Source organism: Numida meleagris, chromosome 4, assembly GCF_002078875.1.
Source record: "Numida meleagris isolate 19003 breed g44 Domestic line chromosome 4, NumMel1.0, whole genome shotgun sequence".
Lineage (NCBI taxonomy): Eukaryota > Metazoa > Chordata > Aves > Galliformes > Numididae > Numida > Numida meleagris.
Window position 1 is genome coordinate 93,573,005 of NC_034412.1, and position 22,838 is coordinate 93,595,842.

The following is a 22,838-nucleotide window of genomic DNA, read 5'->3' on the forward strand; positions in this document are numbered from 1 at the left end:
ACATGCATGCATGCTGTTAGAGCAGCAAGTCCTTGGACATTCTCACTGTCACTGCTTTTCATACACTCTTAAATAAAACCACTCTGCTTAAATAAAATCAAGCATTCAAACACATCACATTTTCCTCCTAATCTTCTTTCCATCACCTCTGATCATTTTTATATCAGTTTTGTTGCTCAAGCAGGTAACCTAGAAAACATCTCCAGTCTTCCAATCCCTCAGCCCTCACACAGTTATTCTTTCCTTTCCAACAGCATGTAGATCAAGCCTTGCTTCAGGCTTTGATAACTAAGAATAGTCTCCTCCTCCCATTGATTTCCAAAGAGTTATTATGCTCCCATTTCATTTTCACTGACTTACAGGACATCTTTTCTCTTTTGATCCAAAGTAACCACTAAAATTCACATTATTGATCATGTCCATTTCACGTTTTTGACACTCCTATTTTCTTACGGCTTTGTAGTCTTTTCATTCAACCTTTTTTGCCCTGCTTTTATCAGATGTATTCTAAGAACTGCAGCTGGAATTTTGATAGCATGTTTTTTTTCTAAGGAACTTCTGGCATGCATTTTTTATGGCCTTTGCAGATATCTTTTGTTGTATGTGATTTCTAGCTGTCTTTTGGCCATCACTATACAAGATTCTCTCTCACTACTCCATTCTGAATTTGGGGTAGTAATTTGATCAAATTCTAATTTGACATGCTTCAAAGATCTCAGGTTTTTTTTTATGTCTCTCATTCCAAAGGAGAATTTAACAAAAAATAATGTGTTAAACCTTATTTTTTAAGTACAAAAAAAAAATCATGAAAATGCAGTTTAACAGAAATGTGCTGAATTTTTTGAATCACTGTACTCTAGAGAACCTTCATTTTTTTTTACTAGCATTGCTGTAGGTGTTTAGGGGTAGCGCAGCCTATTTCTAGTAAGTATCAGAGAACTTCTGACCTGCCATCAGTTTTACAAAACCAATAAACATTTGCTTGTAGTAAATTGTGTCCAAGTCTTATACAAGAGACATATTTAATAAAGTTTGCAGTATGTATATTTAATCCAGAGAAGGGGAGAAATTTTCATAAAAATGTTACACTTCATCACTAAAGCAGAAGTTTACACTTTTTTTCCCTGATGCCGAAGAGATACCTAAATTTATCCATTCACACTTTCAGTATCCACTTCTTATTTATGTTTCACAAGAGGCCTCTGCTAAAGCCTATTTGTCTGTAATTGGAGAATTAGTTTATAGTTAAAGTTCTGTTGAGTTTCTGAGGAATAAGGTTGAAGCAGGTGAGAAGTCATTACTGGTGACAGTCTTTTATCCTATCAGAGGAAAATTACATCTTAAATAAGCTTGGGGTGCCTATGATTCTCCTAAATGCTGATTTGAATCAGCTGTTCTCTGAACTTGTACTGCTGTTCTTCCTCTCCTTGAAGTTTATATCTGCCGCTCTATAGTTTTATTTATGGGAGAAGGAAATATTTTACTGTCCATTTGAAGCATGTTTCCTTTGTCCTCTAACGCTATAGGTTCTCCTGGACAGAACTGCCATTCCATCTCCTTCTGGGTGGAAGCAGGTGGTGGAATGGGATTCTTCTGGGCATTTCCAGGCCCTCTTGAAAAAAATGTCTTCCACTTCAATATTTAAGAGTTGATTTAATTAGTAACAGTTGGCAGAGAGATCATTCATGGGTCAAGAATAGTCATTTTTGAGCATTTTTTTATTATGTGTGTTAAGTGGGCAAGATATTTTCAGATATAGGTACTATCTTCAGTCATTCAGGCTAGGACCCAGCTTGCTTACGTTTTGGTTCAACTATATAAGGTGAAACCCAGCCTAATTCTGATGAATACCCTGTAGACATCTCCAGTTGAGAAAGTCATCCTAGGCCACCTATCTTGATAATTAATGGAAATAAGTCATAGGATATCTCACCAAGTTTTGACGTAGTCTTCCAGAGAAATCTAAAGACATCTTCTTAAGTGCCTGTCAAAGACATTTCATAAAATTAAACCTGTCCTTGGATTCGATTAAATTTCTTTGTTATTTCATAGGTTAAAAGAGAGCCTTGGGTGTAATAGGCCATCAAGTTCAATGAAAAGCAAAACAGCATACAGGAAAGTCTACTTGTAGGGGAAAGAGTGAGAAGAAAGTCACTTGGGCTCCAGATGTATTTTTGTAGTTGGAATTCGAAAAAAGAGAACCATATCTGTTTAGATATAGTCCTTGATCTCCCTTTCTTTGCTCTGTGGCTAGTCACCAGTCCTTTACCTTTTCTGCTCCACTGGCAGCATTAGCATTGGTAAAGCTACAAATGGCACACACAATTAAACGTGCACAGGGCTTGACTGACTTGTGCTCTACACTTCGAAGCAAGAAGAAAAAGGCAGACATTTAACTGTTTTCCTTAAAGCAACTAAATGCAAAAAATAACATTCCATTGTTTAGCACTTGAAAATTTTTTCTTAGCCTTTGGAACCCCCTTTTTTTAAAAAAAAATACATAGAGATGTTCACCATCATCCTCGAAGAGACATAAAATTAGCCTAACTCTGATATTATATACTAGATAAGTTGAGAAACAGAGGATGACAGTATAAAAAATAGAAAGGTTCTTAAACCACACAAGAGAGCTGCAATTAGGAAGTTGCCATTTTCAATCTGCTTAACATCTTACAGCCTCCATTACAATGTTGTACACTACTTCTACTTGGAAGTAAGAAGTATTTTCTTACAACAGTGCAGAACATTGACAGAATTCTGTGAATTAGATTCTATTGCTGCTTTCAGGACAGCAAGACCTTTCTTTTCCCCAAAACTGCCCTACGTTTTCATTGTTTTCTTTCTCTGCTCTTGGTAATAAGGAGATACTATGTGCATCCCTGTGTGAAAGTGCAGGAGAACGTAAGAGTTCCAATGTGACTGATACTTGAGGGAAAGAAAGGCTGTGACCTTAGCCAACTGTAGGATTACTGGATAACACCTACTAAGTATTAGGACCTTGGCAAGGCCATGAATACATTGGAGGTGATATTTCTGTGACATTTGTGTACCTCAGAGCATATTGCAGTTCCCCCTGTGCACTCTGTACCAAACTGTGTGTTCACATTAGAAAATAAACTGTGCTTAAAGAAAACATGGCCACTATGACATAGATGCATTGAGGACAGTACATGTTACATACAAGTATGAATCTGAGCAACAGCAAGCAAGCTGTACCCTGTGTAGACCATTCTGAGAGGCCTGTCCTCATCCTTCCAGACTGCTAGAGGATCCTGCTCATTTACTTCAACATTGTTTGAGGACATTAACTAAATTTGATTCAAGTAGCTGTAATTTCAGAACAACCATAACATTTAAAGGTGGGCAAAGTAGCCTTTGCTTTTAGTAAATATCCATACTTTTTTTTCCTGTTTACTGAGCTAGGTTTCTTGTTTTAGAAGAGGCAGAAGTGTAAGCAGCATGAACAACCAGGGATTTTGTTGTCAAGAAATCCAGTGACAAATGAAAACAGAGCTCAGTAGACAGTCAAACATATGGTAGCTGAAATGTGAAAGACACAATCTCTTAAAAAAAGTGAATTTAGGAATTGATTCCATCTGTACTATAGCTAGCCAGAGTGTATGAGAACAGTTTTCTTAACAATGTCTTGTTAATAACAAGCTTGTGTATCCAACCCAAGGTAGGGCTACCATACAACCAGGAAGGCCAATATGTCTTTTCCTCCACAGGAACATACTTTGGCTGATGATCTGGGATTTCCAAGCATCTGGAAGCTCACGTGGCCAAACAAACCCAACTAAGCTACAGATATCAGCAACTTTGGACATCATAGATTAATTTTATAGCGCAAGCCTATAAAAATTGTGATGAAATATGACAGTACAAATCTACCTGACCTCTTATCCTGTGAGAAGTCTCAGTTAACAAGTGATTTCTGAAGTAAAAGCAAAACATGATTTTCATGAAAGGCAATCCAGAAGTATGCTACTGATAGGCTTTAGAAGCACAAGCATCACAAAGAGCAAGTCCAGGTGGAAACACACGCAAGACCTGAGGCAGTCCAGGTAGCTGGCATAAGTAGGAGAACATAAGACTCCAAGTGAACTCAGTGATATTAACCAAAGGCATGAAGATGGGAGGGCAGCTACTGTTACACTGCTCTGTGCTCTTAAAGGTGAGAATCCCAGAAGCGTCTTGTTGTATTCCATCTGTTAACAAGTCTGGAAGATCCCTTTCCCTTTAACTCTCCTAGTAATTGATTATGTGCCCTGTGGATCTCAGCAGTAAGACTTTGGTTTGCATCTCATCAGGCCAGTGTTGATCAATGCAGCGGCAAAAGACAGTTGAGCTCAAAATCAAATTAAATGCAAATAGAGAAACACTGTAAGTGCCTCACAAATGTCTTTAAGGACAGGAGTTCAATAGGTATATTGCATCTTCCTTTCTAGGCATTAATGCAGAGTAATGAAAATAATAGTGATTACTTCTGTATAATTGTCTACATGCAGAAGAATTACCTACACAATCCAAAATTGACACTGAGGCATAAACAGACTACAATCCAAAGAAAGAATATGGGAAATGATTTGCTTACAACACTATCATATCATTAGCAGCATTAGTAAAGTGAAAGCGAGCTATGTGGCTACTGCTTTAGAGAACGAGGACATTAAGCTTCACTCTCTAATATAAAAATAAAATGTTAAAAGCACTGGGCTTCTAAGAAATTAGGTGGTTGGAAGATAAAAGCTCATTACAAAAAAGCCAAAATAATGAAACTTTCCGCACACAGCTCTATTATATCAGTGCACATTAAGCCGTCCTTGGTATCCTGAAACTGTAAGGAAAAAGGATCAATAAGACAGTTCTGATGCAACAAAAAAAATAAAAAGAGGAGACAAGGATTTAAGTAAATGGCAGCAAAGTAAGGACTACCACAATAAATGGTATCAAATCTGACAGTGGAAACACATGTTAAATGCTGAAGCCACAGACGAGGAATGTTGCAGCTGAGATCCCATAAGGCTTTTTGTATTATACTCTGATAAGAGAGACAAGGTTGGAGGAAAAAAACCTTCTGGTGATGGTAACTACATCACTTTACCTGCAGAAAACATGGTACTCCACTCACGGGTAAAGTTGTCAGTTGCAAGTTGGATGGCTATGATGTACCCTAATGCCATTAGCCAGCAGGAAACAAAGATCTCCAGACTCCATTGGTTTTCTCCTGTACTTTAGACAGGCACTATCCCATCGGGAGTTGCCTCAGGAGAGATGCTCAGGCATGTCCTACAAGTGTTGAGGCAGATCCCCACGGTGTTAATATGGTGGGGAAAACCTGGAATGGCTCACCACCTAATCAGCTCTGCTGGCCTTTTTATTCTTTGAATTTTGCGCTACACAGATGAGTGAAGAAATCACAAAGGGTAGGAGGCATTGCCCATGTTCCTGGATAACAAACAAGGCAGCAATATTATGAGCTGGAGGAGTGAAATGAGAAGTAGGTTAAGCAAAGATGGAAAACATTTTAGAACTCCTTCTGGAACTTTCTCTGCATGTTTAATGCAGTAGGTACTGTGAAAAGAGCATGCAAGTTTAAAAAGCCATAGACATAGGAATGCTAACAACAATAGACCTTTATTTACCCTGTCTGTGAGGACCTTCTCTCATGTAAATCAAGACAACACAGGAATGAGATTTTGAAATATGCTTCCAAAGCTACAAAGAACAAGATGAAGATACTAACACAGTAAATGTGGAGTTAGTTTTGGAAATGTACGGGAATAAAGTAATAGAAGAAATAATATTACAAGAATTGCACATTGCTTAGGGAATGTAGGGAGGAAGAAACCAATCATACAGATGATGTGAAAACACTACTGCTGAGAGTGCATGGAAATTAGGACTGATATTGCACTTCATTATGAAACATGATTTTAGTATTGAATATCCCATCCGCCTATAAGACAGTTGTCAGCCAAGGGCTGTTTCAAAAAGTAAAGCAACTCACAGCCATTCTTGTTTGTGAGGAACGTGTTAATTTAAGATCCAGCAAAGCTAGAAGCAGAAGAGAGGAGGTCACACAGTGTTAGGCTGTTCAATGTGGCAGTGAGGAATGGCATGGAATGGGAAGGAAGCTGAGCTGTCAGGATGCTTTAAGTCAAAAATACCCATTTAATTGGTGTACTTTAGTATAATTCATCCTGTATTGGCTACAATTTTCCAGCTCACAGGCAAGGCAGTGAACACACACAATTATTTAAGGGCTCTTTTCACCCATTCAAGCTTCTTACCTCTCCCTTTCTCCAGCTAAACCTCCCTCTTTTTTTAGGATCATTCTGAATAGATGCTATCTCATGAGAATTTTCCCTTTCCATGACATGTTTCAATGAACATAAACTACTCTTTGGAGTTAAATAACTACCCATCACCTCAGACTTGGAGGTGCATTCTAATGATGTTTTATATTTCAAAACTTCAGTTACATATATCCTAGCTTTATTTTATTCTAGGTTTTGTTTCTTATTCTTAAGCCTCTCTTTTTTTTTTAAATGAAGAAAGTAAACATGTTTCTGAGAAACAGTCTATTGTCTTTCAAACACTGAGTCAAGGCACACAACTACCAGAAGAGTATTGACTGCTCATTTGAAGCAGCCAGTCAACACCCCTAGCATCAGTGTCCAAGCCATGAGGTAAATGAAGTTACATACCCTTCACGTAAAGGATCTTCTTTACTTAAGAATCAGATCTTAACATCCAATGTTACCAAGAGTCTGCCCAGTTAGACTCTCAATGCTACAACAACTGAGTCAGAATCATAGAATCATCTATTCTATAAAAGACCTTCAAGATCACCAAGTCCAACCATCGAACTGACCTACTGAATCCCGTGATTAAATCACATCTTTAAGTGCCACACCCACACGTCTCAAATACCTCCACAGACAGGGACTCCACCACTTACCCGGGCAGCCTGTTCCAGTGCTTCACCATCTTCTCTGCAAAGAATTTCTTCCTGATGTCCAATCTAAACCTCCCCAGTGCAACTTAAAATCATTTCCTTGCATCTTACCACTTGCCAGCTGAGAAAAGATACTGATATCTCCTCACCGCAGCCCCCTTTCAGACAAGGGAACAGAGTGACGAGGTCTCCCACAGCAAGAAGGCTGCAAGAGCCTAAAAATGAATAAAATATTTAAGATTTAGTACAAGCTACTGGTGAGACAATCACTTCTCAGGTCCTACTGGACATCATTCAATGGACACAGGCCAGAACATCATGGGTCTTGCTGGCCACCTAGGCACAATGCTAACTCATGTTCAGCCAGCCAAACAGCAACCCCAGATCCTTTCCTGCACAGTTTTCCAGCCACTCTTCCTCAAGCCTGTACCAATGCATGAAGTTATGATCAGGTACAGCATAAGTTTTACGATTGACGGTGTCCTATTTATCTAACCTACCCAGATCCCTCTTCAGAGCCTTCCTATCCTCAAGCAGGTAAAATATAGATATGAGCTAAATGAAACTGTTAATCTAAAGCTGAATCTTCTTGAGAATATCAATTTTCAGAATACTGAAGAGATGAAACTTCTCACAACTAACAGATTTTTAAAGGAAGATATACAGAAAATACCGACTGAAACATATTAGGAAAATAAATTTGCTACAGATTTCCAGAGAAGAGTTTTCCATTTACTTACTCAGTAACAAAGCTCTCAGTCTAACTGAATATTGCTGTGACTGCAAGCACACAGGAATGACCTACTGAAGGAAGGCTGTAATCAAGCAAGCAGCACATTTGCGCTAATGACTGAACTACCTGCTGCCAGCATTATAATCTTCATGACTTTCACAACTTTCAAACACTGTTTTCTCCTTTAATCTTCTGACATTTTCCAACATTGCTACTGCCAGATACTTTTATTTGATTGTATCATTTTTTCCCTTTCTTTCCTTGTTTCCTTTTTCCCCTCAAGCGTGTTCTCCCAGCCTCTGTTCCCTCCTCTTGAGCTATTCTTCCTTTCCTCTTTTCCATCCTACTTTTATTTTTAATATGAAGTTCACTGTAAGCAGTTATTTTGCTCACAGATTTCACTGTGAAAATACATAAGTCAGGAGTGAAAATACAGTAAGAATGGTTTAACAAAGATAGTGGTGTACAAATATTTTCTTCACAGACACGCTCAACTCACTTCCACTGAACCAAAGGTTGCATTCAGATTGTTTCTAAAGAAAGCTGTCTACTCCTTGAGTCTCTACAGATTTCCTCATTTATCCTTGCTTGTGTATTTTAAACAACTCTGAAAAGAAGAAACAGAGGCAAGCTTAATCAGAATACCTGATCATGTGTGTATTGGCTTACTTTCATCAAAAATAACAGCTCTACAGTATTTTTCCTCAAATTATTACTCTTTTATGTCCTAATAACACAATATAGAGGGTTTTTTTTGACTTGTCTTCAAATGAGATACAAGATTACAACCTTCGTCATTTCCAAGGAAGATTATTAGCCCCAGAATAGCATTGGTAGGCATTGATCCTCGGAAGCAGTGAAATTATTTCTGATAAGCTCTTCACAATACCAGGCAAAACATCATCAAAAATATCAGTAATCATATATAGGAAAAAAATGACTTACCCAACTAGTGATAGAGTTTCTGTCTGTACTCCTCAAAACGCAGCCTTCATCCAAAAAACACTTTCCCTTTGAAGGCTAGCCCTTAAATGAGCTCAGGGAGTGGGCCTGCCCAGGGCCCACCCCATCCAATCACATGGGAACTGCTTGCACCTGTGCTTACTGGGCCAGCCACTCTCCTTCTCCAGGTGTTCAATAATCAGTTCAGGCCATGACATAACCATTCCCTTCCAGTAGGGTAATAGTACAGGAATGGTTTTAAGTTACTGGTAAGGACAAACTCATGTCTGTTGTGGAGAATCATCAGAATTCTCTTGACACTGCTCCTGAGGCCATATGCCTAAGCTTTATGTGGAGCCTGTGTTTTTGGAAATTTTTAAAGATATTCTTAATTTACATACATAGGTCATACAAATGTGTTCAGGCTTGCTCCATGATCCATACGCTTCATGGCTAGTTTAGTTTGATTAGTGTTATGGCCAAGTTTCTGCCAAAGCAGAAGAATTTTGCTGCCATATCTTAGACATCATTGGAACGAAAGGAGTGTAATCACATGATCCATCCAGCCTCTGTCTGTGCAGACTCCAAAATGCTGCAGTCTGTATCATAGATGTAAACTACAGTGCTGTACACTTCACTTTTAAGAGAGAGGCAGGCAGATATTTGTTGATATTAAACTATAATATGGTAATTAAAATAATGGAGACAACAACATAACAAGATTCAGAATGGCTAGATATTCTTGACTATTTGCTACATAGAAGGTAGTGTTGTGCAATCAAATCTTAGCGAAGCTAATACAGCTTAAAACTATAAATCACTTACCAAGAATCTGTATTGGCAAGCTGGCACCCCACCTCAAGGGGGATCTCTACATAGATGCAAGTAATCTCAAGAGGTATCCCTATTCAAGGCAAGATCCTAATATGCAGCCAGCTGCTTGCAAGAAGAACTTAAAGGATCTCTTTGGCTGCTTCCTATTTATGGAGAAAGATGACTGACATATTGTTTAGTATTGGTATCTACTGAACCAAGTGCATGGAATCTGTTCTTTGACCACCCAGTTTAAGCCAGTATTTTGGTCATCAGTTGTCTCTGATAACCCTGACTGTTATCAGCCCTGAGATAAGGGCATTTTTTTGCATCTCATAGTATGAGCAAGGCCGTGGACAGTAAAACTAGGCTGAAGGAGGAAGCTGGGGGACTGGAGAGGGAGCATACCGTCATACTCTAATTACAAAATTGAATTGCTGAATAGGGAATCCTATCTGAAGAATTTTCCTTGCTCCAAATAATCCACGACCTTTGTTTCTCTGCTGGCAGGTACCCTGTTTTAGTTAGCAGACTAAATGCCTAATGCTATATTTTAGTGAAACAAGATAAAGAGCAATACATAGCATACAACTGTATCTGATTCAAACTCTCCTCACTGCTGGGAGCACAAGGTAAAAATGCTTTTGATTAAGTACCTTAGTTTACACATGATGAATCTAGGTCTTTTTCCCTCTGTTGGTTTTCTGCACGGGGTTTCCTGTTTTTCGTTTCAACCTTAACATTCAGTTTTACAAGCCTTTGAGAATATCAAAATAAATCCACAAAATTCATAAGGTATTTGAGCATCACAATAAATCTGGACAATAATGACAACTAAAGTTGATGTTTAGAACAGAAATGTACTTACCAGTTTGCATAACATTTTCAAGAAACTTTTCAAATTTATAAACACCTCTACTAGAAAACAATCAACAGCCATTAAAACTTCGTGAATAGTGTACAGTAAAGTAACTGCATTTGGAGTTTTAGATGAACATAGGAGTTGTATGAGTCCTTTGTGGCAAATAATTTTATTTGATGAATTTTGCTGTTCCTGCTGGTGCTCTGTGAATATTTATTCATTATTCGAAATTATTCACAAATGTCTTTAGTGAATAATTTTTTTTCTGTTTGAAAATGCTTTGCAAATAGTTCATAACAGATATTTGTCAGTTTCTTCTTTTTGATTAGATTTGTTTTCATGAAGTATTGTTTCTAGTCCTTAGCAGTTAGATTTATTTAGCAAAACAACACAGCAGGAATTGCGTATTTTACATGATGCTGTCTGAAATCAACTTTAGTCAATTTAATGGACAATGGAAGTTGAATGTTTTGTTGGGTAGAGTTCTCATTAACAATATCTGAGAAAAAAAATATGCAGGAATAACACTCTTCATTAATCTCTGAGTCTGGGGTGGGTGGGTGACTCTAGAATCCCCTTATAAGTTATTTTATAATTCTCGCAATGAATGTTTTCAAACTCCCTACACTTATTTGTCCCCATAATTAATTACAGAAATGAGAGGTGAATTCATCTCCACAATTCCAGATATCAGTACTTTAGTTATTATATATAAACTAATTATCATCTATACTCTTTCTACAATAATTATAGAGTTTCTTTCTTTCTGCTGTCTCAGACTCTAATGTGAAAATGTGATAAATTTACACTTTTGGAGTACCTCTGGGATTCCACCAACAGACAGCCCCTTTATTAGTTGCCTTTTACATATGTAAAGTTCAGTGAAACTACTTCTGTACAAAGTTCAAAGGATCATTAACACAGCAATAACAGTCATAATAATATGTGGGAAGAGTAAGATGACTTCAAAAACAACATTATCTGTTCTGGGAAAAAGTTTAATTCCACAAAATGAACTACACATGAACTAAGAATAAAATATCTGAGATAAACTGGGACCTCAACATTTGAAAACAACAGAAAATGAAACAACTGATGAGAAGGTTGCTGGTACCTCATAAACTGATATAGAGGAAGATGAAGGCAGTATCAGTGTGAACATACAAAGCACTAGTGAACTACATAACTTATGGTCACACATGTAAAAAAGATCAACCTGGTAAAGAAGTTCGAATAATCAAGGATAACTTATTTCCTTACTACCTGATTTGTTTACTTTTAAATAAAAAGAAAAAAAAGTAAGAAATGGGTAAGCATTTTTCCCATACGTGTATACACTTAAGGAAGATGGGCATTAAGAAGAGGGAGTGTGAAACTATTTAAATGAAAGGACAATGTTAGAATATGGACTAGTGGATATTAAGTGTTCATAACGGAATGGAGATTGTAAAACAGAAACATTTTGTAGTAAATTGTGTAAGGAAATTGAATTTGGGACAAGGGGAGTAAAAGAACACACTAACATTATGAAGCAGACTATATGACTTGGCAATATAATTATTTCCTTCCAATCCTGTATTTCCCTCAGCACCCTCACCCTTTTTTTCTTTCTTTTTTTTTTCCCCACCATAAAAGTGCATTCTACTTTGACCTTCTCTTGTGCTTCACTAAATCTCATATTCACAAGCATTTAGCAGAACACTTCACTCACAGAACAGCTGCTCCATTGCCAGAGGAAAAATGAAGTAGAGAAACCCTGAAAGAACAGTTTCCTTTTCATGAACACTGTGCATGTTCAATAATCACCACCACTCAGTACAATATCAACATTCTGTTGCAGGGAAAGGGGCAAGGTCCTGTTTAATACAACCAAGGATCATCTGAAACTCACCAGACATCTGAGGTCTACATTTAGTAGGATTAATTTTCAACTGTTACTTTTCATTGAAAGGTTGCTCATGCAGGCAAAAAATATTTGTTTATCATTGCATAATCCTTCCTTAATTATTAATGGTTGAATGCAGTTTAATTTAATCTCTAATCAAGAAAAATCTATTTTGCTGTCCTTGGCTCCTGCAATTATAAAGAAGGATAACCTTGGCATAGTACCTACCCACTTGTTTTTTCATGACCGCTTATGCTTTAAGCTACTTAAGGCCATTTATGCCAACATCTTAGACTGCAGAATTGTGAGGAGAGAAGGAACATGATGGATCACCACAGCTGTAATGTGTGTACATACATTGATAGTAAGCGGGGCCAGGCTGCTCAATGGTTAATGGCTTGCAGAGGTTCATGTGCCCTTGAAGGGGATTTGATGTTCCCTTGTGGGTGTATTGTACCCAGAACTCAGAATTTTGCTTTCCTTCCTTTCACTCTATGTGGATGGTAAAGGATACTGAACATACTTAGAACTAAGGAAAGAAGGACTCATAGTTTCCTGGTGGTATAGACCCATCAGTTCTAGAATAAGTTATCCTGAAAGCCACCCTTCCTGTTCCTATCTTCCTAACATGAAGAAGACAGAGATTTTGATCAGATTTCAGTGTTCAATTCTTTCTCTCCTATGATCTCTGCTATTTCGTGGTAACAATACAGGCTACCTTATTCTAACAGCTATTTTTTCCAGTAGTGCTCTTCCCATGGAAGACAGTTGATTTCTACCACTCTTCAGATCACTGACTGTGAAAGAAAATTACATTACAAATAGTCAGGGGGCATGACTCCACAGACACTAGATTATGTTCAAGAGAGGATATTATTCATACAGATTAATGGTTCAGTGTAGAGATAGCCAAAGAAATGTTAGAATCATAAAATCATTGAGGTTGGAAAGACAACTAAGATCATCTAATCCAACCATCAACACATGCCTGTGACCACTCTACACCATGTCACTCAGTGCAACATCAATCCTTTTCTTGAAATTTTCCAGGGATGGTGACTCCACCACCTCCCTGGGCAGCCTGTTACAACACCTCATCACTCTGAGAAGAAATTTTTCCTAAAATTCAACCTGAACGGGAGAAATGAAAGAAAGAAATGAAAGAAAAAAGTGAAAGAGAGAAATGAAAGAACATTAATTGCATCTCAGATCCAGAATGGCTTTATGGGTTACTTCTAAGGAGAGTCCTAAGCCATTCACATGTTTTTCTTGCTCTACTTAAAACATAATCTAGTAGCAAAAGGAAGACCTTTAGGGCATAATAAAAATAAACTGGTTTGCATGGTTGACACAGAAATGTAATAAACACTCTTCGCATTTTCACTCTGCTGTCAGTGATCATTCTATGCACAAGCTTCGTTCAAGTCTTTCCAGCAGCCATCCAGCCACTTAGTGCAGGTCATCAAGTTCCACTGCATTTGGACACAATGTGTGTTGCTAATAATCTAAAGTGACAAGGCAGCATAAGAGCTTTTTTTTTTTTTTTAAAGAAAAACATATTAGCTGGATTTAATATGCTGAAGAGGAGCCTTTATGATGGCCTAAGGAATGTCCAAATTTTATTTATGTTCCATGGGATCTAAGTAGAAATTTTAATTAGAACTCCAATATGTCATTTTCTGTTTAAGTGCTGCAAGTATATTTTATTTATTTAAAAAACTCAGCCCCCAGGCAGCTATCAGTTATTAAACATTTTCAGTTGAGTGATAATGTTTTTATTTCTCAATACTGATACATGATATTCAACATTGAAGATTTTTGTGCATATAATAAAAATAACATAATCTGCTTTTCTTAAGTAATATAATAGTACATAAAAGGAGGTGGTACTTCTGTAAATCAGGTTTCTGCTACATGAAATTCAGGATATGATCAGAAGAGGTAACCTTATATTCTACAACAGAACAAAGGTTCCACTATTTCCTAAAAATGCAGAACTTATTTTAACTTTAATGAATTTTTATCCTCAACGGGTGATGGGGCTCTGTCTTTCTATACATACAACTGAGCTAATGCATAACTGTATGTTTGCAAAAAATGGAAGTAACCGTGTAGATATTTTGACCTACTTTTGTCTGGGATAAAGTTAATTTTCATCCAACAAGCTGGTAAAGTGCTGTGTTTTGGATTTAGAATGTGTATAATGTTGATAACATACCATTATTTTAGTTGTTGTTGAGCAGTGCTGCACAGAGCTGAGGACTTTTCAGCTTCAGATGATGCCCTGCCAGCAAGGAGCTGTGGGTGCGCCAGGAACAGACCAGGGACAATTGACCCTGAAAGCCCAAAGGGACATTCCATATCATATAGCAACATGATGAACGATAAAACTGGGGGAGGTGGTTGAAGGAGTGACTGCTGCCCAGAGACTGACTGGGCATTGCTCAGTGGGTGGTGTGCAATTGTGTTCTGCATCATTCATTTTCCATATCATTTTATCATTACTGTTATTCATATTTTCTCTTCATTTCCTGCCCTATTAAACTGTCTTTATCTCAACCCATGAGTTTCACCTTTTTTCTGATTCTCTCCCTCATCTCAATGTGCAAGTGGAGTGAGTGAATGGCTGTGCAGTGCTTGGCTGTCTGCTGGCTTAAAACACAATGTGCCACAAGTCTAATCAAATTTGGCATCCTATAAGAGCAAGCAGACAGCCTCAGCACTCCTGTAAGCAACACACGGGAAATGAGGAGAGCACAGGACCTGCTCATCTCCACTGTAAGCTGAAGCATCTGCCTTGGATTGATAACAAGGAGAAACGATAACAGGTCTCACTTTTTAGTGTTGACTAAGGCAAGGCTCAGCATAAGAAATACTTATGAGTTATATGAACCTAACCAAGATTCATATTGTCTACTTTCCCATTACTGTCCTGTCATGATTAGAGAATTCATTTCTGTGGAATAGGAATTCTTCCTTAAAATTCAGTCCTGTGATGTTAAGTATTTGAAGATATCCAGAACCTTTGGATGACCCTTCTCGTTTGATCTTATTTTCCTATCTAAATCCTTGCTTTGATATTGCTATCTCCTTTTCCCTCTGCAGGAATTTTAAATTTCTCTTTCTCCATCCTCCAGTACTTCAAGGCCACTAAGGTATTTTATTCACTAAGGTAGACTTCTTAATATACTCATAGCAAGGATAGGCAAATATGACAGTAGTACCAATGAAGCAGGCATATTGAAAGTGAATCGTCATTATCAACTCAATTATGAACCTGATCCCTGAAAGCTGTGACATATAAATTGGCTCATACTTGAGTTAAAGAATTAAAATGTATTTTTATCTCTGTATGTCAAAGAAGAAGCTGCCCTCACTTCTGAATGATGTGAACAACCTAGTAATTTAATGACCCCATCACTATAAGCAGAATCTTCCAGTCAGTTTAAGATCTGCCCTGAGTTTTTGTTTGGCTATGTAGATTTGTTTACCTTACAAAAATATCACAGGTTTACAGACACTGTGAAGCTTTAAAAAGAAAAGCCAAACCAAGATTTATTGAGGCTACTCAACTGAGTCACCAGAATGCAAATAAACATTCACTATTACACTAGTTTCTTCAAACAAGAAAATTTTGTATAGCAAGGAAATCCTTTCAAGTTTTACTTGGTGTAGATTCTCTTTCCTGCTTTTAGGAGGACTGAAATTTGTTTTAGTGATAGCAGGGGCTCAAAGTGGCTTATGCTTCTGGAGAATCTTTGATTAGCTTATACTTATTTTATTCTATAGAATAACAATATGTATATGCTCAGTATTCACAAGTTTTTAAATATATTTTTCTGGTGTGTCCTTTGCTTCATATAGTCATAGAATCACAGAACAGCTTAGGTTGGAAGGGACCTTAAAGATCATCTAGTTCCACCCCCCCAGTGTTTAACAAGTATTAATTTGTGTTTTCATATCACTAGTGAATTTTCATCTCCTTGCAGCAGATCCCTAACACGCTTTGTGCCACTCTCCTGGAAAGGCACTAAAAGTGACTTTACAGAGATTTCTCCTGCTTTCCGTGAGCAGATCTGTAGGAGGCCAGTTCTAGCTTCTCTTGTATGTAAGAGTGGCCAGTGTAGAAACTCACATCCAAACATCTTTCAATGCCTGTTTTGAAACTAGGCTTACTTGTTTCTGTCATAGAAGAAGGGGAAAGGAGGAAAATCCCAGATTAAAAATCTTCTGATATCTGGGAAGTTTTGCTATGGGTGGGATTGTTGCAGATTCAGTCTCTTGTATGCTTTGTAGCTATTCTTTTGAAATCTGTATGATAAAGGCTGAAAAGCATTGAAAAATGAAAACAAGGCTATAAAACAGAGCTAACACTATCTCTGTTCAGAGTGACATCCTTTGGACAAATTTGCCTTCATACCTGTGTGCATGATAGCTGGCCCTGATCAGGTAGCTGCAGAAGGGGAAGGACATAAGATTCGTAATAAAAGAAAATAAATTTTGTGAGAGCAGGTTTTCAAAGGAGAGAATTGGAAAAAAGGATAGGTTTGGTCTTAGCCAATACCCCTAAGGACTGGCTCCCTGCATAATAGAATGAATGAGAGACAAGATAAATTGGGTAAAAATTGAGTACAGCTGTGTGAACACAGAGCTTCAGGTTAGAATGACGTTTCACAGAACCTTAATGTTTGGGTTGATTAAGGTAATGAGCATCTTGGGCTTAAGTTAAGTCCAAAAGATAAGTGATATGAATATCCCCAGATGGAAAAAAGTATTCATATTTCCATGCCAATAGTGTAGAGCAGTATGCTACTTGCTATAACAGATAGGACTATAAATGACAACTCTTTATAGGGCTGTAAACTGCAAGTTATCTTAACTATAAAACTACCGGGAAACAGATCAGCCACACACACATATGTTGGTGTGCCACAGTGGGACCATGCTCATTAAATTGCTGCCTGGCCTTTCCTATAATTAATGGAATAAATAGCCCATACTGTATTCCCTGTAGCTTGGCCACTTCTGCAGGCAGTTCTTCCAGGGTCTCCTGCTTGTTACTCTCAGGCCATGCAATGGCTGTTCCAGAACAAGAAAAGTAAAAGGTGCAAGAAATCATTTCCATACCTGATGCTTCCAGTGGAACTTTTGACTTCCTTGAGAATATATAACTGCTATGGGATTCCTAATAACTAAAAGAAAGAAGGATGAAATACACTGTTTGAAGGTTTTGGCCAGCAGGTCTACCAAATAGAAATGCTCAGCCTGTAGTATTTTTGGAATTCTCAGAGTAGTCCTTTTGTCATGCACAGTCTCAGCCCTAGACAAGATTTTTGTCAAGTTGTTTTTCATTTTATATTCCACTTTGCTCTTTCAGCAACAAACAGGAGCGTCAGTGTACTACAGTAAGCAAGGTTTGATAATACTGGTGGAAATGGTCAAGCAATCAGCAATGTAAAATTTAATTCAAAAATCAGTTTGTGAAATATCAGCTAATATCTGACAATAACATTGATTCTGCATCTATTTCTAGCAAAGTATTAATTTTTCCCCTAGAAATTATAAGAGAGATTTGGGTACCTGTTTTCATGTTTACCTTGGGTATTGTTTACTGCACATAGGGAATTTTTGTTTATAAGGGCTCTTAGGTAATGTAAGCATACCAAAAAAAAGCTTAACTTTTATTTCCAAAGCCCAAATAATAATGGTGATAGACCTCCATGGCTATTTTAAGAGTACCCTGTCAAAAGAACAATTATTAAAATAACATTTTAATGTGCTGTTTCTCTCAAATACATTTTAAGAATGAAAAATGATCTCTACTTTTTTGCTGTTTTAATGAAAGTTACTTTTGTTCTGAAGCAGAGCTATTTATTTCTAAGTAGACAAAATTTTAGAACTAGATAAAAAATAGCAATTTTCCCTCCAGTTTTCTTTCTGCCATTGTTTCAGTAATATTTCCTAAATCTCAGAGGGTAAATGGTTGTAGTGAGAACTTCACAACATATCTATCTTACATTGATTTTCTGCCCTTTATCCCCCAAAATGGGGGAAAAAAGCCCAAACTGAGAATGTTACGGTACTGCTACCTCTATGCAATTGACCACCATTGTAGTCAGTGATCATTTAAAGAATAAACATTGTATTTCAAGCAGGCGAGGTGTAAAGAGAGCCACAGTTATGAAATAAATAACAATACCAGGAGACTAAATGCATGTTTTAGACCTGTCTTCAGTTCATACCAGCAACTCATATATAAAAAACAATTGTAAGTTTGGAGATATTTTAGGCCTTAGAAATTGTAAAGGGCTCTAGCAATATATAACACATTGCACAGAACTGCAGAACCCTTAACAGTTGTTTTGGAATTTACCAATATTTACAGGGTTCAGTGTGCAGAATTAATAGGAAAAGGTATTTTTCACACTGTGCTAAAAGGAATATGAATAAACTGTAGAGACTTAAACAGTAAACATGCTCTTTTTTGCATCTCTATATTGTACAAACCTGTTTTCAAGGAGAAAGAAGGGTAGCTAAGACAGGAAAATATTGATGAAATATAATTTTTAATTTAACTCCATAATTTCAATGACTATAGTTATAACTATAGCCAAGGTCACTATGATGTTTTTGTCCTCTTCCTTTCAAAGGAAGGAAAATAAGAAAAAAATCAAACTAAATTTCAGCCTTAGCATGCAAAGGTTTCTCAGGCATTTGAACTCTGAAGTGATTCAGGTTAACAGAAATTAGTTTGAAAACATAGAATCATAGAATGGCTTAGGTTGGAGGGAACCTTAAATATTATCTAGTTCTAAATCCGTGGAAAATCCGTGGGCTGGGTGCGCCCCATGAGCTCAGGCTGCTCAGGGCCCCATTCTACTTGGCCTTGAATGGCTCCAGGGATGGGGCATCCACAGCTCTGCGGGCAGCCTGTACCAGGGCCTCACCACCCTATGAGTAGATTTCTTCCTAACATCTAACCTAAATCTCCCTTCTTTTAATTTAAAGTCCTTCCCCCATGTCCTATCACTAACAGACCATGTAAAAAGTTGGTACTTTTCCTGCTTGTAAGCTCCCTTCAAGTATGAGAAGGCTGCAATGAGGTCTCCCTGGAGCTTTCTCTTCTCCAAATCAATAGTCACAATGTTATCTGACCTTCTGATGAAATATGTCCCAAGATAAAACCTAGAAAAGGTTGTATATTAGTAGTCTGATTACAATGTGAAATGGTCAGATATTGTCAATGCGCTTTCAAAGTGAAGTTTTATCCAGTACTAAGGCTTTAGTCATTCATAGCACATAGCTCTGATGATGGCTGATATCAATTTATAGTTCCCAGGAATTAGAAGGGAAGAAAATACGACAGTGCAAATATAGAAGCACATTTATAAATTAAAATAACTGACTGCCCTCCATAAAGAAAAGCCTCGGACCAGATTTTATGCTGAAATTTTAGAAATGATTGGAAATGAAATATCTGTAAATGCAGATAACTTCAATTGAGTGCTCACACTGAATGTCTGAAGTTAAAAGCATCCCTGTTGTCTCTCTGTGCCCTCAGAGGATACTTTATTATCTTTGGAAGACTGATAGAGCTGGATATGCAGCTATCTCACTGACCATAGATACATATGTAAACAATGGTGACCATAATGTAATCATCTCCTTTAAGTGCTAAAAGTCTGAGAAGTGGCTTCATAGCTCCATTAGTCAAGTAATTGTTTAACATTCTCTGTTCTGTAATAAAAGGAAGGATCTCAAACCTGAAATACCTGGATTCTGAAATATATAAGCATAACCATTGTGGCTTTGCTGATGCTTTGGGTTGCATGTCTTCGAGGTACATGAACTCTGCTGTAGAAAAGCTGTCAACAAATCAGTCTGGTTCATCTATAGGCTTACAGAAAAGCAGAGATGAAAATTACCTTAATAGGTTCTCTAGATGAGTTTCTCAACCTGTTGCTGATGAACAAATTAACATCTATGCTTTGGGTGTAGTTATTCTTTCTTGTACCTGGTGTAGTTTTATCTAGACTAGTTTGCTTATGGGAATGCCAACTGAGACCACGTCAAAAGCCTTTCCAAAGCCAAGATGCATTACATCTGCTGCTTCTCCCTATTCACAAGGTCTGTTACCTTGTCACAAAGGGAGTTCAGATTGATTTGACATGATTCAGTCCTGACAAATCTATGCTGGCTGCCATACATCTCCTACTCATCATTCTGCTACAGAAGCAGGAAGAATAATTTATGCTCTTTCACTACTGATTTTGTTTGCATCAAAATAAGTCTGACATTTAATATGAAATTACTCTATTAATCCACCTTATTTCATAATCAGATGAATTGAGGTAAATTTAATTCTAAGTTTTGAATATAAAATAATGATATTTTTCCCTACCATGTCAATACAATAAGAAGGATATGCTGGGTTTTCTTTTTCATACATAAAAAAGTGGAATTGAGAGATAATTGTAAAATTCAGCCAGTTATAACTATGGATCATTTATGGCTGCTTCTTTAATAAATATGCATGTACACTTTGCCTAATGCATAAATTGTTTGCATGAATGAAAAATTAATAATACTTTCTGAACTGTTTGCTACTCAGAAAAGATATTGGAAACACAAAGTATATTCATATTCAATAGCATAAGGGATGATTCGCTTGCCAATAAGTTTCAACCTTGTTATGGAAAGGTGAGAGGACAACTCAATCTCTGCAGGCATTTTGGTCTTTGCTTTCATGCTGAAACTATGAACAAAGATGCCAGTCAGTACTAGCTGTAACACAGATACCTTTTCACTAAACTCTGGACTGAGTCCAATAACCATACCATACAGGTCACTAAGCAGCCACCTGTCATCAGTGATCTGTAGTCACTACTGACATGCTAGATCTCATCTAGTGCTGGTGAGTGAAAGACTCTCTTGTTACCGAGCCAAGTGAGGTTGGGCTCTAACAGCCCTGCATATTGGTCATACATCAACTGTAAATACTCTCCACCGTCACGTAGAGAATCACGTTCTGATAAGTTCAAATCAGAGCAATTTATAACCAGAGCTGTGATAGTATTTAACACCGTAAAGAATCTATCCTTTGCACGCTGAGGCACACCAATATATTCATTTTCCCTCCTAAGTTTTTGAACCATCAGGAAAGTAAAAAAAAATCTTAGCCTTAGAGACCACGTGCTGTCTATAATATTTTCTTGTATTTTTACAAATAACGTGTAAATGGATCTAAATAGGCTTTTATGACTATAATTGAATACAATACAGCGTAAGGTCCTATTGAAATGTGATACTAAAGGATCAGAATGGGAATGAGTGCAGATTTTAATTAAAAAAAAGTAATAATAGTGTTTTCCTATATCTCTTAAAGGCTATCTTCCCCTATGTTCAAACATAGATAGATATAGACAATATAAAGAACAGTTTACATTTATTTTTGTTTGTACAGAGGATAAAGTAGAATACATGCTATTGAAAAGTATAGAGAAAATACCTAAATACAAGTAAGTATACTTTCAGTGAGGGCAGGTGAAGAGCTGAGACAGTAACAGCTCATTTTAAGATGATACCTTATATTTTTAAAGGAATTTCTGTGACTGGATGCCCATGACAGCATAAGATGAGTCACACAAGAGGTCCTTTACAGTGGTATAGTAACAGTAGGTAGGAATATGTCAGAGACCCTTGGGGTGTTTGGTCAGGTGGAAAGATACTATCAGTAGAGCTAGCTGAAGGAGTTCAAGAGCACGGTGATACAAATGCAAGATGTATAACCTACTAAAGCCTGTGATGTCAGTGGAGTTACGGCAGTGGAGTTTTGAGAACTTTTCAGCTCTTACCTTCCTAGCCCCCTTGGAAAGGACCTAAAAAACACATTTCCATATTTCTGCAGATTGAGGGAGGTCATTTTTCTCCTCTACTCCGCCCTTGTGAGGTGCCATCTGGCGTACTGCACCTAGACCTGACACCCCCAGCATAGGAAGGATGTGGAGCTCCTGGAACAATTTCCAAGGAGGACCATGAAGAAGATCAGAGTGCTGGAGCACCTCTCCCATGAAGGAAGGTTGAGGGAGTTGGGCTTTTTCAGCCTGGAGAACAGAAGTCTCCAGGGACACTTCATTGTGGCCTTCCAGCACTTACAGGGAGCTTATCAACAAGAGAGGGTCTGACTTTTTACAGAGGCAGAAGTGATAGGACAAGGGAAAATGGTTTCAAACTAAAAGAGAGAAAATTTAGATTGGATATTAGGAAGATATTTTTTACTCAGAGGTTGGTGAGGCTTTGGCACAGGTTGTCCAAAGAGGTTGTTGTTGCCCCATCTCTGGAGGTGCTCAAAGACGGGTTGGATGACATCCTGGACAGCCTCACCTGGGCAGCAACTAGCCTATGGCAGTGAGGTTGGAACTAGATGGTCTTTGACATCTCTTCCAACCCAAGCCATTCTATGATTGTATGACTTCATGTAAATTATTTCTTCCAATCTTTAACAAAAATATATTTAAAAGATCTTATTTTCTTTTTTTTTCTGTCCATATTTTCTTCCATATTCTCAATTTATCTTGCATGCCTCCTCTTCTCTATTTCCATTTGCTTACAAGTTTATTTTTGTTCTACTTAACCTTCTGGT

At 37.5% G+C, this 22,838-nt stretch overlaps 1 long non-coding RNA gene across 1 annotated transcript; it reads right to left on the minus strand.

The window, feature by feature from the left end:
• On the minus strand, positions 1,041-8,688 carry LOC110398974. The gene is made up of 3 exons (XR_002438782.1): positions 8,640-8,688; positions 1,934-1,984; positions 1,041-1,632 (listed from the first exon to the last, which is right to left on the minus strand). It is a non-coding gene; the product is annotated as an uncharacterized LOC110398974 (long non-coding RNA).